The sequence below is a fragment of the Neomonachus schauinslandi genome, chromosome 6 (assembly GCF_002201575.2).
Source record: "Neomonachus schauinslandi chromosome 6, ASM220157v2, whole genome shotgun sequence".
Lineage (NCBI taxonomy): Eukaryota > Metazoa > Chordata > Mammalia > Carnivora > Phocidae > Neomonachus > Neomonachus schauinslandi.
The window spans coordinates 137,155,468-137,162,635 of record NC_058408.1 but is presented as its reverse complement, the minus strand read 5'-3'; the positions used below and the strand labels follow the sequence as shown (position 1 = coordinate 137,162,635).

At 45.3% G+C, this 7,168-nt stretch overlaps 1 pseudogene; it reads right to left on the bottom strand.

Annotated features, from left to right (window-relative positions):
* Window positions 1–5,667: 5,667 nt before the first annotated feature.
* LOC110589305 lies at window positions 5,668–6,728 on the bottom strand (annotated as a pseudogene).
* Between the last annotated feature and the right edge of the window lie 440 nt (window positions 6,729–7,168).

Here is a 7,168-nt window from a genome sequence, read left to right as displayed (position 1 = left end):
CACCAAACAGCAATACTCTTGGGGTTTAGTTCTACAGTTAATATCAATTGTCAAAAATACAGGCTGGCCAGCATTCTCCACCAGGAAAGAGCCAACCTTCAAGGATGTGAAATGATTATGACAATAGACAATTCTAAGGTAATCCATCACCATCAATGTAGAAAACATTCTGTCTTTTCAAAGGCATTTATTTGCATGAAAGATGGCATGTGCTTTGGGAGGAATTCCTGGAGCCTCTTAGGGGAGGCAGATTCAGTAAGTGATAAGTGACTCCATACAAAAAGGCTAATTCAGGGGAATGATTCACTTTATAAAATAATGCTTCACTTTACAAAAATATTTCCCTCCAGTGTTTCTTTCTACATCTAGCCCGTATTAGCATGTTAATAACATGAGACAATTTTATAAAAATAGTGATGGCCTCATCACTTTTAGGGGGCACTCCTGTTGTGGGAATGATGGGCCTAAGGATTGGGCAATGTTTACAGACCAGGGCAAGACTTCAGCTGTTATTGGCAAGGACCCTCTTTCCCCCATCAGATCTATATTCCAGCAACTCAAAGTGCTACCAGCTGAAACCTCCTGAGGCTCCCAGGAGACAGCTGTGGGGCAGGGATGCCATCGTGGATTTCACAAGAGGGAGGGAAATCCCGGGCTCTGAAAGACTGAGTGACTCATCCAAGGTCACCAGCAAGTCAGTGGGCAGGCTTGGGGCCCTCCCTGCTGGCGGCCCTGCCCAAGCGTGCTGCGGATTTTTAAAAGCTCAAAAGTTCCTTCCCCCAGAAGCTCAATTCCCCTCCCCTCGAGTGTGGGCTCAACACTAAGGGATAGAAAACAGAAAGGGGGGGCGCCTGGGTGGCTCAGTTGGTTAAGCGACTGCCTTCGGCTCAGGTCATGATCCTGGAGTCCCTGGATCGAGTCCCGCATCGGGCTCCCTGCACGGCAGGGAGTCTGCTTCTCCCTCTGACCCTCCTCCCTCTCATGCTCTCTCTATCTCATTCTCTCTGTCTCAAATAAATAAATAAAATCTTTAAAAAAAAAAAAAAAAAGAAAAGAAAACAGAAAGGGAAATGTAGTAACTTTACAGAAGAGAAATCTCACAAATACCACCTTCCTGAACGTGAACACCAAGGTTAACATCACCAGTAATAAGATAATCGCGGTCATGTGCCCCTGGATACAAGCAGTGAAAGGCACCTCATCTCTATAATATTCTTCTCAAACCCTGTAAACTTCAGTTTAATTATGAGGACATATCAGTCAACCCCAAATCGAGGGACATTCTACAAAACACCTGACCACTGCTCTTCAAAAGGGTCAAGGCCATAGAAGTCAAGGAAAGACTATGGCACTGTCACAGACTGGAGGGGACCAAGGAGACATGAAGCACTAAATGTAATGTGGGATCCCGGATGGGACCCTAGAACAGAAGACTGGCATTAGGGGGAAAGCTGGGGAAATCTGAATAAGTCTGTTGTTTAGTTAATCGTATTATACCAGTATGAATATCTTAGTTTTGACAATGTACTGTGGTTATATAAGGAGATAATATTAGAGGAAGCTGGGCAAAAGGTATTTGGGGACTTTGTACTGTCTTTGTAACTCTTCTGTAAATCTAAGATTTTATTTTCAAACAAAGTTTTGTTTTTGTTTTTAAAATCCAGAGGTGATTGAGATGCTTAATCCTCTATGTCTTTTTCTTTTGGGAATGGGGTGGTGGCAGGGGGCAGCATCATGGAGGGCTCGCATCTGGCCAGTCTGGGAAGTTTTGGCTTCTTCTGGGGCAAGAGCTGCATCACATTCCCTAAATTCTACAGAATGCCACACCACCCACCCTGTGTTCTGAGATTAGCCCAGCTGCCTGTTGGAGGGCGACAGTACCCGGGAACGTCAAGGAGGCACAGCCAGACAGCTGGGCCAGCAGAACCAGGGAGGAAAATGAACACAATCTCTATGGATGCAGAAGTCAGGATGCTTCTCAGACTGATTTTCAAGACTTAGGGAATCTCATGATTCAAGAATATTAAGTTAATCCATCACCATTTATTAATCACACCTATCAATACGCATACATAGTGGTCAAAAGGAGAGGAGTGGAGCTCAAGAGTTTTGGGGTTCTATGGTGGGGGGAATCAATGTTTCTTGCCTACTCTGAGAGTCCCTAAAGATGGCCAGCATCAATTTCTTCTTGTCAAGGAGTGCACACAGCTCAACCCATCACTGGCTGGGATTTCTTTTCTCTTACCCTTCAATCTGAGTTGGCTTTTGATTTGGCCAGTAGAATATGGCAGAAGTGATGCTGTGCTGGTTCTGGGTCTAGGCTTTAAGAGTGCGGTGCTTCTGCTTTTTCTCTCGAAGCTCCGACACCCCAAGACCACCCTGCTGTGAAGAACCCTGACTTAGCCATGAGGAGAGGCCAGAGAGAGGAACAATGAAGTTCCAGACATGTGAGCGAAAACTTGAACCTTCCAGCCCGGTTCAGCTGATGCCAAAAAAAGCAGAAGAATCGCCCTGCTGATCCCACTCAATTCACAAAACCATGGGAAATAACAGAATATTGCTCTTGTAAACCACTAAGCTTTGGGTTGATTTATCATATGGCAATGGATAACTGAAACACTCACTGATGTGCTTTTTTTTAAAAGATTTTATTTATTCATTTGATAGAGAGAGATCACAGCCGGGGGAGCAGCCCAGGGAGAGGGAGAAGCAGGCTCCCCGCTGAGCAGGGAGCCCAGATGTGGGACTTGATCCCAGGACCCTGGGATCATGACCTGAGCTGAAGGCAGACGCTTAACTGACTGAGCCACCTAGGTGCCCCTCACTGATGTGCTTTTTTTTTTCTTTTTATTAAACTTTTATACCTGTTCTCATACATTTCAATGCTTCTTTAAACTTAAGAAATCAGAATAAAAGGAAAGATATGCCTCATTTATATAAAGTTGTGAAATATTTTAGACAGATGTTAAATAAGGAATTGGATATCAGACTGTGTTACTTCTCTGCTCTTAACCCCTATCGTCTTCCCATCTCACTCTGGATGAAAGCCATGTTATTCATACGGCTTGCAAGACCCCATATGATCTGTTCCCTACCCCTTGCCTCCCTGACCTCAACCTCTACCACTCATTGCCTTTGATATTCCTTGAATATGAAGGGCATGGTGCACATCAGGAACTTTGTATTTGCTGTTCCATGTGCCTGGAATGTTCTCCTCCTAGGTATATTCATGACTTGCTCCTTACTGCCTTCAAGTCTTTACTCAAATGTTACCTTGTTAATGGAATCTTTCCTAACCTAATTGGAATTTGCTACTCTTTCCTTCCCTGACCCTTTTACCCCTGCCTTGCTTTCCCATCCAAAGCACTTAAGGCCACTTAACATATTATATGTTATTATTCAACTTGTTTGTGGTCATCTCCCCTGAGTAGAACCTCAGCTCCAAAAACGAAGTTTTTGCTTGTTTCGTGTACTGCTAGAAACCCAGCCCTTAAAGTAGTCTCCACGTCCAACGTGGGGCTTGAACTCACGACCCTGAGATCAAGACCTGAGTTGAGATCAAGAGTCAGACGCTCAACTGACTGAACCACCCTGGCTGCCCCCAAAACCCAGAACTTAAAACCGTGTGTGGCACAAAGCTGACAGTCATTAAATCTTCATTGGATGGATGAATGAATTTTTCTAAAACCCAAAGCCTCATATCTGGATGGTTGCAGGCTGATGTGTGAAGGACATCCTCACTTCCTGGCAATGGATGGCATTCCTGTTCAACTCTATTAGACAAGAGGGAACCACAAGAGTGGTTAGGAGAACCTCAAGCCAGAGGTCAGCAAACTTTTTCTCTAAAAAGCCAGAGTAAATATTTTAGGCTGCATGGGCCACATGGCCTGCATCACAAATGACTCTGTCATTGTAGTATGAAATCAGCTACGGACAATGGATAAACGAATGAGTGTGACTTATGCTCCAATAAAACTGTATTTATGGACACTGAAATTTGAATTTAGTTTTATGTGTTACAAAATATTATTATTTTTTTTAGAGATTTTATTTATTTATTCATGAGAGACAGAGAGAGAGAGAGAGGCAGAGGGAGAAGCAGGCTCCCAAGGAGCAGGGAGCCCGATGCGGGACTTGATCCCAGGACGCTGGGATCATGACCTGAGCTGAAGGCAGACGCTTAACCATCTGAGCCACCCAGGCGCCCAAATATTATTTTTTTAAAAAATTTTTCAATGATTTAAAATGTAAAAACCATTCTAGGCTTGCAGGTCATATAAAAATAGATGGTGGACCAGATTTGGGCTACAGTTTGCTGACCAGTGGTATTGACAATCTCCAAGTGACTCAAAGTGTGGGAGAGGAATTCAATTTCCAGGGAGTCTAGCCAGAATATTATTCATTTTTAAAGGAGTATTATTTGTAATACGACTTCATGAATATTCATAGTGATTTTTGCATATGCTAGACACTTTTATAGCCAGCATGCCTGGGTGAGAAAGCGCAGGGCAGGAGCCAAGTTAGAAGAAGCAATCTGCAGGCTGGGTATGCCAAATCCACTAACCTCCTCTACTTCCTTCCTCTGAGAAAGAGAGGGCCCCCTGTGGGAGGAAGCAATGGTAGGCCATCACAGATGGGGCGGCCCAGGAATCAGACTGACAAAGGGGCTAAGGCTGTGAGTTTGTTTCTCATGTGGACCAGTGAGCTCCTGACTGAAGTCCACAACACTGGCCCCGGGCAGCTGTCTCGTGTAGGCTGGACAAGAGGGCAGGGGGAGGCTGGACAGGAGGGCAGGGGGAAAGGGCGTGTCTCACTCAATGCCTTTCTGACCACAGGAGAGAGGGAGGCATTTTAGTAATCAGAACATCAGCCTTAATGTCTCTGGGCATGGCGCTGGCCCTTTGTGACCTCTGGAGGCACATTGTGGGAGGGGCAGGGACAAAAGATGACAAGAGGTCACTTTGTACTGAAAAGGAGTATTTTAGAAAAACCTTCAGAACGAAAAATTCCAAACGTACACAGAAGTAGAGAACAAAGTAAAATGAGCCCCCAGGTACCCAATCACCCAGCTTCAAGGGCTGTCAACTCTGAGCCAGACCTGTTTCATCTGTGGCCCAACCCCTAGATGAGTGGAGTAAATTCCAGATATCATGTCATCTCATTAGGTGAAGGCTATTTTAATTACACAGGAATTCATTATTTAGAATTCCAAAACTACTCAAAATTCATTTAGAAAAATGAAAAAACAAGCAAAAGAAAAGCAATAAAAATAATCCATGCTTTTACCAACAAGAGGTAATCATTGTTAACTGTTTCTCCTTCCACAGCTTAAAAAACAAAAAAGTATCTTACTATAGATAGCCTTTGGAACTTGATTTTGCCCTTTCTTGATAGAGCTATGACACATCTTTCCATGCTAATAAATATACATCTGCCTTATAGTTCTTTTTGTTGTTTTTGGGGTTGGGTACAGTATACTTTATTGATGGTACATGACAGGGTAGGGCTCCCCAAGCCCCTCCCCTTCTTCAGGGGGTCTGGGATGGAAACTGTGGAGGTTGGGGGATTCTCAGTGTGTTGGGGGATGAGTTGGGGCAAGGACTTCCCAGCAGCCGAGGGTCTCTCTCTTCCTCTTGCTCTCACCAGGGCTGGTGGTCCAGGGGGCTCTTACTTCTTGGAGGCCATATGGACCCTAAGGTTGTTGTAGCCAAATTCATTGTCATACCAAGAGATGAGCTTCACAAAGTGGTCACTGAGAGCAATGCCAGCTCCAGCATTGAAGGTGGGAGAGTGGGTGTCACTGTTAAAGTCACAGGAGACCACTTGGTCCTCGGTGTACCCCAGGATGCCCTTGAGGGGACCCTCCAATGCCTGCTTCAACACCTTCTTGATGTCATCATATTTGGCAGCTTTCTCCAGACAGCAGGTCAGATCCATGCCTGACATATTGGGGGTGGGGACATGGAAGGCCATGCCAGTGAGCTTCCCATTCAGCTCAGTGATGACCTTGTCTACAGCTTTGGTGGAACCAGTAGAAGCAGGAATGATGTTCTGAGCAGGCCCTTGGTCATCATGCCACAGCTTCCCAGAGGGGCCGTCCATGGTCTTCTGGGTGGCAGTGATGGCATGGACTATGGTCACAAGTCTCTCCACAACGCTGAAGTTGTCATGGATGACTTTGGCCAGAGGGGCCAAGCAGTTGGTGGTGCAGGAGGCATTGCTGACCATCTTGAGGGAATTGTCATACTGTCATGGTTCACACCCATCACAAACATGGGGGCATCAGCAGGAGGGGCAGAGATGATGACCCTCTTGACCCCACCCTTCAAGTGAGCCCCAGCCTTCTCCATGGTGGTGAAGACCCCAGTGGACTCCACAACATACTCAGCCCCAGCATCACCCCATTTGATGTTGGCAAGATCTCACTCCTAGAAGATGGAGATGGGCTTTCCATTGATAACAAGTTTCCCATTCTCATCCTTGACTGTGCCGTGGAATTTGTGGTGGGTGTAATCATACCAGAACATGTGGATGTGGACCATGTAGTTGAGGTCAGTGAAGGGGTCACTGATGGCGACAATATCCACTTTGTTGGATTTAAATGTGGCCCTGGTGACCAGGTGCCTAATATGGTCAAATCCATTTACTCTGACCTTCACCATCATGTCTCAGGAATGCAGCTGGCACTGCACCAGAAGAGATGGCTGTCTGTCAGATGGGGAGGAGCAGAGTGCCTTATGGTTCTTAATGGCTCTGTCTGTATCCATTATGTGGCTCTTCCTTAGTCTTAAAACCAGGTCCTGATTGGTGTGTATTTAAGTTAATTTAAAATTTTTGCTATTATAATTATCTTGCAATAAACATTTTTGGCCAGATATCTTGTACGCTTGTTTGATCATTTCCTTTGGATAAATTACTACCATTCCTAGGGCGTAGGGCACCCACATATTTAAAGATTGTTTTTTAAGATTTTATTTATTTATTTTAGAGATAGAGAAAGAGCATGCAAGTAGGGGGAGGTGCAGAGGGAGAGAGAAGGGAGAATCTCAAGCAGACTCCCCACTGAGCACAGAGCCAGACAAGGGGCTTGAACCCACCACCCTGAGAGCATGACTGGAGCCAAAATCTAGAGTCAGACGCCCAACCGACTGAGCCACCCAGGCATCCC